We start from the raw sequence: 12,133 nt of genomic DNA, 5'->3' as shown, positions 1-12,133 counted from the left end.
ATGACAATGACTGGGTTAACCAGGAAAACTCTGTTCATGTGGCAATACCCATTTCTAATCATAAGATTAAAGGCCGAGTCTTTGACAGATGTTAGGGGAAGTTAACATTATTTGGACTTAAAAGATTTCATCCTAATTTTAGTTTCCAGCTGCTGGTTATAGAATCTTTACAAGATTTAGGCACCTTAGCTCATTACAGTGCTGTACACCCACTGTATTGCCATGTATTATAAATGTTGCATTAATCAGAGGCACAAAAGAGGGAAAGTGGATGTCAATTCTGGGAAGGAGTGAGGTAGTATGGGTCATTGTTAAATTTAACAACTTAATTTATTGGCAACTATTTTTAAAGCACTTTTTAAACTCTATCCACTTTTTAAATTAAATTTTAATATGGAGAAATGTTCTAACTCTCATCCTCTTTTTTTTTTTTTCTTTACAGATGTAGTGAGGGTTTTCTTTCCCCCCACCCTAAACTATTTGACGTTTATATTTAGCTAGCTGTATTAATGGATCAGGACTCAGAAGACAACAGTTATCAATTTTTTATTTTATTTTTTCTTCTGTTATGAAACCTGTAAAAGGAGAAAAGTACTCCACAGTTGTTTTGTTTTTCTATGTTGTTGAAATATATTATACCTTCTTGCTATTAATCCAATTCTTTTTATGGCATTCTAAGACCTATCTGTATCAATCATTGTGGTCATAGAAATCCTTTTGGTTTTGTAAGACTTACGTAGTTTTTAAATATGTATTAGGTAGTCACCATAGACCAACTGTAAGCAAATGTAAACCTGATGATATTTGTCACTCTTATTTCCTATATTAAAAACATAGCCCTTAATTATTGCTAAGGGTGAACATGTATAATAATTTATGCTGTTAACACTTTTATTCCTAAATTTTTGGTCATGGAACTATTTGTTCAAATGAAATACTAACGTTGAAACCTGAACAAACAAGACCTATAAAAGTGGAGCTCCTTTGACTGAAATGCTGCCCACTCCTATATTCCCTCTGTGGGTATTGCTGGAACGTTTCAGGAACCCTTGGGAACCCCCCAGAACACATTTTGAAGTGCAGTGCCCTCTACAAATGTTATGGGAAACAAAAACAATTATAAAGCCCAAATTACAGAAAATGAAAGAAATGGGAGTTCATTAGTACATTTGTTGTATTTTCTAAACCATCTCCTATTTAACATTGAAATTGACATTAAACATCTACTGGTCAAGTGCAAGGTCCCTGTATCCCCCAGCTCACTCTAGACACATCTCTGTTTAAGTAATTACATAATGTATTACACTTGTTTGCATGCATATCTCTCACTAGATTGCGCATTAGACAGTGCTCGTTCTGGAGCACCATATCTGGCCCCAAATGCCCTAATGTGTCTTCAGGGACTGTTTGGCACAGACAATCTTAAAACTGTTGAGGGAGACACCCAACATTTCAAGTGGCTAAGTCCTTACCTTCTCTTGAGATGGAGGATACCACTGCCATACAAATTCTGCCCACACCACAGGCTTCTCTGAGCTTTCCCTCCAGCCTGAACTGCACATTAAGAGTCAGAGACAAGGACTGGTGACTGTTCGGTCTTTAGCTCTAATCAATGTTTTAGACAAGTAGAAAGTTAAAACGTTTTATTTTAAGATGAAGTTATGAATTGCTCCCTAAACTACTTTTTGTTCTGTTTTGCCACAAATTTCTCAATTTCCTTTGCTAGTACCCCCCTCACACCTGCAAAACCAAGCCAACAACAGAAGTAACTGCTTCTCTTCTAGAATTATTTTTTTGATTAACTATGTCCATGAATCATTTAAACCAAAGCCCAGCCGTCATTCTCTATGATGTCTTCTTTATCAAGTATTACATTTTCCCCCAATTTTGCTTCTAATAACACAAACTTTGAGTTTGATTAAATCTTGCATTTGTTTATGAACTTTGGATGATAGATCTCTTTTATTCAATACTGTTTGATGAATTTTTGATAATTCATGAGGATTTTCTTGACAAGGAGACACAACTTCTGAGTTCATTCTGTTGACATCTTCTTCATCCACTTAATTCACATGCAAACTTCGAACTGAGTCTCCTGGATGATCTTCCTGGCCCTCCCTCCCCCATCTCACCACCTCCATCTGATGTGGACCCTCTGGTATGTTCTCAAGTAGCACCTTATGCTTTCCTTACTCAACTGTAATCTTTTGGAAGTCAGAGCCATCCTCACTTGACATTTTATCCACAGTGCTTAGCCCAGGGCCTGGCACATGGCAGACAGATATTTTTAAAAAAGAAATAATATGTATTGAGGACCTGGTATGTGGGACACTCAGGATTCAGATAAGGACAAATCTCTGCCACATAATGGGAAGAGAATAACCTAAATAAATAAGTATATATTAATATGATTTTAAAGACATAAATCATATGTGATAGATTCATCGAGATGAGGGATAGGAGACAGTATTTGACTTTCTCTGGTGGCATCAGGAAAGAGCACAGAGACACAAGTGTTGACCTAAAACCTTGGAATAGTGAAAGTGTATCAGGGAACAAGGGCGAGGGGGACATTCTAAGGCATTGGGGACAATACCAGATTTCACCAAACCTGAGATACCTTCTACTGTAAGCTTACACAATTAAAATTAAAATGTGATTTTTAAAATTAGTTTTATGAAGAAATCTGCACATATTTGTTATTTTTTGTAATTATAATTTTAATAGAACTTCGTCTAATATAATATCTCCAAATTGTGTAATTAAGCAGGTAATTTAGATTTTTGATTTTGAGTTGAAATCAGTTCTAAGTTTGTGCTCACTGATGGAAGATCCAAGAGAAATTAAAGGTCACTCTAATTATAAGTGTAACTCAACAGATTTATAAGCATTATTTATCAACGTATCAAATATTTGTCGATTTTTAAATTAATTCTGAGGTATTTTTCATATTTGAGACACATTTATTGCTGAAATCTTGGTGTGTCTTTCAATTAATAGTGTGTCATAGTTTAACTGGCAGCTTTTTTCTTTTTGGAGGGTAGCATTGACTCTCACATTCACATTAGTTATGTTCTATGTGTAGGTCACCATGAACACTGAATTAGCGAGTACTAAACTCTTATTCCTAGGGGAAATAAAGAATTAGCTCGTGAGCCTCTGATCATAACATTTTCATTAACAAATCAATACCTAAACTTGTTTTATGTGTGTTTCATAAGTAAGACACCTTATTTAATATATATTGTTTATTCATGAACACTGAACTCATGTGTGGCCAATAGCCATGAAGGAACAGCAGGAATGAAGTTTACCGAAAGCACCTATTTTCTTCATAAGACACATCACCGTCCTCTTGTACCTAGAGACAATAGCCAGCACTTCAACACTGTGCTTGGGAACCATTTTTAAACGGAGAAATAACCAACAAAACACAAAACTGCAGAAAAAATGTAGCACTAAATAGACTGTAGAAAGGACACTTGTTTACTGAAAACCACCTTTGAATTCATTGGGAAGGCAATCAAAATTTTTCTCTGCCCTGTGCATTCACATGCCTGTGAATGACCTTGAACATGCCACAAATATTGATTTTGAAGTCACAAATAAATTTTAGCAAATAGCATACATGAAGTCTATGAATAATGAGGATGAATATAAAATGATCTATTGCTTCTTATAACCACTAAGTATATAAAATAATGACTATTTTTTTTTAAAATTTATTTATTTATTTAATTTTTGTCTGTGATGGGTCTTCGTTGCTGTGCGTGGGCTTTCTCTAGTTGTTGCCAGTTACTCTTTGTTCTGGTGCTCGGGCTTCTCACTGCTGTGGCTTTCATTGTTGTGGAGCACAGGCACTAGGCACGCAGGCTTCAGCAGTTGTGGTGCATAGGCTCAGTAGTTGTGGCGCACGGGCTAAGTTGCTCCATGGCATGTGGTATCCTCCCAGACCAGGGCTCGAACCTGTGTCCCCTGCATTGGCAGGTGGATTCTTAACCACTGTGCCACCAGGGAAGCCCTGTGTTTCTTATGTAATCAATGCTGTTAGTTAATGCTGTAAGTTATCAGATAGGCATTGTAATTATTAGGTCATGTAAAATAGTTAAAGAGGAATTAAAAATATTAAAATTAAAAACTAAAATATTTGAAAGGGCTTCATTTTAAAAGTTTGCAAATGGAACCAAAAATTATTCAAAAGATCCTTTAAAATGATAGCTAAAATCAGCTAGAATACAGATAGAATAAGGTTTCCAAACTGGACTTAAAAAGACGTTAAGGAACTAAGAATTTTAATTGGTTACTGTAATAAATCAAACATTAATTTTTAAAGCAAGAAAGAAAAAATCCAAATATCCTTTCCTCTTCGTAAAAGACACCGTGAGTTTCGCCAAAAATAATGATAAACAATCCAGAAGGAAAATGCAATAAGAATGCCGCCAGTTGCGACTATCATGTAAGCAGATTACTCCCAGCCTGGCATGGATAGGCAGTGGGCAAAGGGTATGTAGAAATGGGGGGACATAGCTGGTGGAGAAGGGGGACAGGGAAGGAAAACATAAATGGCATCCATAGACCTGACTGGGACTGGAATAATAATCTTGATTTGACTGAAAAATAATCGTGGTATGGCACTAAATTTACTTAAAATCATAGATTGAAGCCATACACATTTTAGTGTACTATCACTGGAAATAGGAGTTCAGAGTAAAAACATAAATTCAGGGAAAGAGTAAGCAGAGTTCTATTTTGAATTTCTGACTTCTATAAATTGCGGAAAAGTGAAATTATTAAAATGGGTACAGTGTTAGAGGAAAAACAGGATTTTGTATAGGTCCTATTGACCAAGGCACCAGCCACTATGTGCAATAGATGTGGAGGTCCCGAAAGGGACATGATTGGCTAGCAAGTAAAGTCCAGGTTCCTAGGAACTGGCAGGCAGTCTAAAATGCCACAAAAGAGTGAGAGATTTTAGATAGAGTGAGAAATATCAGGAGAGATTTTTCCTTTGGCATAAGCTGTGCTTTGAGTCTCCTGAAATTGGGGTGCACAAAGAAATGATGCCTGACTCTCACCGGAGAGATCCAGATTGCAAGATATCTGGGCAGGTAAGCAACCTTGCTGTAAGGGTGAGGTAGAGCTACAGCTGCATTGGGACTGGCCTTCTCTACCAAAGTGTATTAAGCAGGGCTTCCCTGGTGGCGCAGTGGTTGGGAGTCCGCCTGCCGATGCAGGGGACGCAGGTTCGTGCCCCGGTCCGGGAGGATCCCACGTGCCGCGAAGAGGCTGGGCCCGTGAGCTGTGACCGCTGGGCCTGCGCGTCCGGAGCCTGTGCTCCGCAGCAGGAGAGGCCACAACAGTGAGAGGCCCGCGTACCACACACACACACACACACACACACACACACAAGTGTATCAAGCAAAAAGGATGCACGACACTTTCCCTTGGATCAGAGCTGAGACTTATTGGGGATGTAGGTGATCTGGCTTTTCATCATCTTAGAGTCTTTCAACTTCTTCCTAGGAGGACCTCCTGGGAGTTCAGTGGAGAGTTTATGTGGAGCAGAACTCTGAAATAAACAGGGGCTAAGTGTGGCTGCAATGGAGAAACAGAATGCATCTCCATGAAACAAGTGTTCTGGCTGGAACGACCCCACATGAAGTCTAAGGAGCCCATGGGCATTCTTATAAGAGAAAGAATCAGCTATTAAACGTTTGCCAAGCTCAGAGAGTGCAAAACCATCTTACAAATAATAAAACCCAGGCAAGAAAAAATGCATGTGTAATCAAATGATGCTAGATTTATCAACTTGCTGCAGCAAGGGAAACCTTATACCATGAAGAGCTGTGGGGCTGATCAGATAAAGGGCTTAGGACATGCTTGTGATAAGGTTTAGGTTTGCATGGGTGACTGGGGAGATTTAAGAAAGTGAGGGCTTGTTCTGCATTGGAAGCTATCAGAAAGCAAAGGGTAGTTATATGATGGGCCTCTGAGTAACTTTTGCAAAGGACGTAATGTTAACAAAGTTAGACAGAATTGTCATCGATAAAGAACCAATGGTCCTTCACGTTAGCCAGGCAACAAAGACGTTTTATCCTTTCTGGGGTGGCCCAAGCGCCCTTGTTTGTGTCTGCTTCCATCATAGGTACAGAGTAACCTTTTCCGAAATTGATATGATGTGAAATTATTTATGATCAGCACCAAGTTAGTTGCCAGGCCAGCTACCTGAGAGTTCTCAGCTATCAAGAGTACTTTATTATTATTATTTTTTGTTTCGATTTACTCATGAGAGTCAAATAACCATGCCCCGCTCCTTCTTCCTCGTTTTTCACCATATTCTCCCACCAGGGAGGGATCACTTATAACATTTAGATGTGGGTTGGGTGGTAAATGGGGAAGAAAATGAGTGTGGATAAAAAGAAGTCAATGAAAATCCCTTCCCTGAAAGCAGACGACAAGCTCCTGTGGGCAGGTGGCAAATCCACGGTTGATCAAAATCTGAAATGTTGCCTCTGGATGAAGTTTGAAGCATTGATTTGTGTATTACACTGGGTGTTCCAAATTTTGATTATACCTTTCAACTTAGAGTGACCATAGAGTGTTATATTAGCATAACCAGAAAAATCATGGGGCCTGCCTGAATTCCCATCCAGAGGCAGTAAAATTTAGCCATGGGAAGACAACTTAAAGAAAGAGTGGGAGACAAAAAGGGATTTTCACTTAGAAAGCATCCTGAAAGTCAGGAATGGTCAGTAGTCCAGTTACATTTTCTTTTCTTTGGTTTTTCCTCCTCTGGTCTCATATTTCACCAGGCACAGGTATACAAGCCAGATACTGTCAAGGCAGAGACTTCCAGACCAATATGTCTAAGTCAAGAGTCTTCACAGCGTCTTGAATTTCCTACTTAATTAGGGAGACTTGATACCTATAGTACATAACAGGAACTCGATATATATCAAATGAATGAAATTGTTGAAGCACAAAGAGGCAGTGTAATTAAATATTATTGTATCATAATCATATTCGGATTGCAGCTAAAAGACTTTTATGTGACTTTTTGCTAATTATGTGAAATATTTCACAGAAAGCATTCTTTCACTGTATTTGTTAAATGACAGATTTATGGTTTATTGAAATCCATCCACTTGAAGTTTGCAGTCCAACACATTTTGACAAATGTATACAGACATAACCATTATCATAATCCATCACCCTCCAAAACTTCCTTGTCCCTCGTTGTCATAAATCCCTTGCCCCCTACACCCAGCCCCTGGCAAACACACATATGATTTTTATCCCTGTAGCTTTGTCTTTTCTGGATGACATACAAAGGGAATCATTCAGTAGTTATCCTTTTATGTCTGGCTTTTTTCACTGTAGATAATATTTTGAGATCCATCCCTGTCGTTACATATCTCAGTAGTTTCTCCTTTTTTTGCTGAATGGTTTTCCATTGGACAGACATCTGACAATTATGTATCCTTTCACTACTTGATGGGCATTGTGATTGTTTGCACTTTTTGGCTGTTACGAACACAGCTGTTATAAATGTTTAGCCTTTCGTGGATATATGTTTTACTTTCTCTTGAGTGAATATGTAGGAGTAGCTTTGCTAGGTCAATCCTAGGTAAGTTGTATGTTTAACACTATACCAAATGGTTTTCTAAAATGGATGTCTGATTTTGCTTTCACATCAGTGAATTGGAGTGATGGGTTGGACTGTTCCCAGTTTAGGAACTTGAACGAATGTACCTGAGTTCTGAGGTAATTTGACTCAGACGTGCGTAGACATTCAGACTTGAGGCCACATCTGAGAGTGGTATTAAGGATTTTCACAGCAGCACAGTGATGATCTTCTAACAATTAAGACAATGGAAAACACAAAGTATATATTTTTTAGAAACACATTCAGGTTTCAACAATGTATATACAGTTGCCCTATACCTGAGAGCACTGATAAATATGAACATATTTTGAAAACAGGGTAGGACAGGTGCTACCTTGATGCATTTATATATCCCCCAAATGTGAATAATAATTATATTATTAATGGGGTTACTAATATTAAAACCATATAACAATAGAGAATACTTTTGTTCAAGATATTGTGTTAATTGCTTTACGTATTTTATTCAATTAGTAATAACAACAAAAATAATTTGGTGACATTGATGACAGCTAACATGTAACGAGGTTATTACATGCCCCATATCCTGTTAAGCCCTTTAAATACTTTATCTCATTTAATCTTCACACCAACTCTATCATATAGGTACTACTGATATTAATATTTTATAAGTAAAACTCATCTATAGAAAGATGATTTACTCTAAGATAGAAAACTAATTAGGAATTAAGCAGGAATTGAACCAAAACAGTCTTACTATGCTGATATAAAGGGGACAGGTTTAGATCTCTAGGGAATATGGAAGAACCCCTAAAGGTAAAGGTACTTTTAAGTCAGATTATGTTGTTTGTATGGAGCCTGCATTGGTTGGTGGGAAGGGAATGAGCTGCCCTCTAAGGCAGACCTTCTTTCCAACAGTGGCACAGTCTGTATGCTTCATTACACTGGCATATTATATAACCTCACTGAGGCTTGCTTTTCTTATTTGTAAAGTGTTAATAATACTGCCTGTTTTTTTTAACTATTAGAGGTAATATATGCATAGAAGCTAGATCCGTATGTTTCACACTTTTCCAGTGTGTTCGATCTGAGACAGCTTTCCAACTCAGAACCCATTGACTAAAGGAGAAGCCAGTATCAGGAGAAAGGATCCTGCAACACGATGGCAAGTGAACATGATTTCTCAGTGCTTCCCCAAGGACAACTGTTACCACTTACATTGGTACACTGTGGGAGGGAAGCACACAGTCACTTCAGGACTGCTGGATCTGGGTCAAGGTTGACGTCGATACCTGGGGACCAAAGCATCATCACGGCAGCCCTGTTAGAGAGGAGATGCCTGTGCCTCAAGCGAAGAATAAAGTCCTGTCCCAGGATTGGATCACAGCAGGTTTATTGAGACAGAAGGGATTAGCCTGGGGAGTATTAAGAAAAAGGGCAGAGGCAAACATTTACAAAAGACTTGAGGAGGAAGGTCATGACTGTGTTCAGAATCAACAAGAAGTTTTGCATGAGATGAGAATCAACATAAAGGGGAAGAGTGGCCAGGACAGAGCATTACACATGGAACTTACATCATGGAGGCCTTAGGTTCTGATTTGATTTTGCAGGCAGTTCAGTCACAAAAGGATTTTTAAAGAGGGAGGGAATATGTGAGCACATTATAGGTCTGAAAGATCAACCCAGGAATGATATGAGAGATGAATCATTAGATACAAAGCCGGTGACAAGGAAAGCATTTAGATGGCCAGTACACAACACTGGCAAAAAATAAGTAGAACTTGAACTAATGGGCTTAGACAGAAGTTAAGAGGTTCCGGGAATATGAAGAAAGTAGAGGCGAGAGTATTTGGTGACTGATTAAACATACAGGAGAGAAAGAAGTGAGAGATGGTTTCTAGGTGTTTGGCTTAGGCAACTGGTAAACAGTGGTGCCGCTAACTAAAAACTGAAAGACAGGAGAAAGCCTGGCAGGGGATGGAGGAGTTCAGGTTTGAACATACTGACTTGCACGTGTTCAGGAGACACACAGGGATACCATGTATTAGGGAACTGAATATACAAATATATAGCTTCTGAATTCAGTGCAGAAAATCAAACTGTGTGTGCAGATTTGGGTGTCACCAGGAAGCAGACGGCAGTGAAGTTTTAACAGTGGATGAGCTCATCTGGGTCATGTCTATAGTGTAAGAGAAAGGGGCTGAGATGGAACCTTGGGATGCCCAACAGGTAAAGAGAGAGAAAGTGTGTTTAGAATTCCACCTAGAACACCAGGAAAGAGCCATGGCAAGGAAGGCTGATGAGAAAGGGAGTGAGTGGTCCACAGCAGTAGGTATTATAGACATGTGAGCTGAAATAAAAGTTAAGGTTGTGCTGAGACAGGCCCAGTGGAGAGTTGAGGTCCCACCTGAAGTTTGTCTGGATGTCCCCTTTGTTTTTGCTCAATATGAACTGAACATAATGGCCCTCTTCTAAGACCTCCCAGGTGGCCAGTCTCCCTTCTGCCTCAGGGCCCTTGCACTTGAGTTTCCCTCTTCCTAGAAGGCTCTCACCCCAACTTTCTTTTTGCCTACCTTCTTACCATCTCTTGGTCTTCAGATCAATGGTCAGCACCTTAGGATCTTTTGTGAGCTAGATTTTAACCTGACTGCCCTCAAGATATACCATACTTCTCTATATGGCACTTTTCACAAGAGCTATGAAATTTGTGAAAATTTACTTTAAATGTCTTTTTTTTCTCTACTTGACTGTAGGTCAAAGGGAATAGGGCTTTTATATCTTTTGTTCAACTTTGTATTTCCAGCATCTGGCAGAGTGCCTGCAACACAATAAGCATTCAATAAAGATGATTGAGCTTCTTTGTTTTATTCAATAATAAAATTTATATGCTGCTTACTCTGTGCCAACCATTGTTTTAAGCACTTTGTAAATATTAACTCATTTAATTATTGAATAGGGAATATAGTAAACAAGGAGGAGATTGGAAAATTAAAAACCAACTGCCAAGAACTTCTTTCTGAGGATGCTATTCAGAATGAGAAGAAATGGGACTTTTGAGAAAATATAGCTTAGTGGAGAGTGATGGACACTAAAGTCTGAATGCTTGGGGTCAAATGTCATCTCTGCCCCTTAATGACTGTGTGAGCTGGGTAATCATTTCATCTTTCTGATTACTTATCATATCATATCCTTTTCCTCGTCTGTATCATGGGGATGCGTTGTTATGGAAATTCAGTTTAAAGCGCTCAGAACAGTGCCTGGAATGGAATAGACCTTATAAATCTTGCTATTATATTTTGTATATTCTATCACTTCCTTTTCTTCTCCCCACCCCTTCCCTTTCCTTCTTTCTCATATCTGTCCATCTTGAAAACAGGCCATTGTCTTTTGGTCGTTAGAAACAGCCTAAAAATTAATTTTACCTCTGAGCTTATCTCCAGTCACATATCTCATTTATCTTCTAGTGACCTAAGTGGGTTTCAAACCCTCAGGTTTATATCAGTCCATTTGATGCCATTCTAATTGAAATTATACTGCTACCGCTTATAAGCAGAATGTAATCACTTCAGCAGGCATTTGGACATGACGATAGGTTACCCCATTAAAAATTACATGACCCTTTCAATGACTACATCCCCCACTTTTTTTTTTAACATCAGCAGTGAAAAGTAGATTAGAGCAACTCTTCTCAATGCACAGCAGAGAAATGGCACTATATCTGTGGCCTCTTTTATAACATGAAATCTACCATTTTTTTCAGTTCAAGTTTTTGCTATATTATGATATGGAAGTCTCAGAAAGTGGCTTTACAAACAAAACTAATTAATTGTTTAAGTCATTTATAATAGAACTTCAAGAAAATATAGATGAAAAATAATTTAGGTAGAGAAGGTTTTATAAGTGTAATAAAAAACAAAAATTTTAGTGGAAAAGATTAATATGTTTGGAAAAATAAAAATTAAAATATATATTAAAAAACAAAAAACAGGAATGACAAAATATATTTTAGTAACATGTCAAAAAGTTATTCTAAGTATAGAAGCAACTCATAAATTTGAGGAAAGGATTAATAACTTAATAAAAATAGATATACACAAGAACAGGCAATTAATGCACACACGAAAGAATTCAATGACCAAGTTGAACACACTCCATTGCCAAGTCAAGTAAAATAATTATGGCCTCCTTTTTTGTATATTTTATTATATATATTAAAAACGATTTCTAGAAACATCCTAAATGCTCATGCATAAGAAACTGTTAAATAATGTATATCCATATCATGAAATATTTTATAGCATAAAAAAGATTAAAATACTATGCAACATTAGAAAATCATTAAAGAATGAGATAGATTCACATGCTGATATAGAAAGATAGGCAACATATATTATTAACTGAGAGGAAAAGTTCAGAATAAGAGATAACATAGTTCTCTTTGGGAAAAGGAACACAGACATGCACACAGACATATGTAATAGTATATATGTTTGCGTGTATATCTTT

This window comes from Orcinus orca, chromosome 2, assembly GCF_937001465.1.
Source record: "Orcinus orca chromosome 2, mOrcOrc1.1, whole genome shotgun sequence".
In the NCBI taxonomy this organism is placed as follows: domain Eukaryota; kingdom Metazoa; phylum Chordata; class Mammalia; order Artiodactyla; family Delphinidae; genus Orcinus; species Orcinus orca.
The sequence above is the reverse complement of the archived record's forward strand: the minus strand, read 5'-3'. Positions refer to the sequence as shown.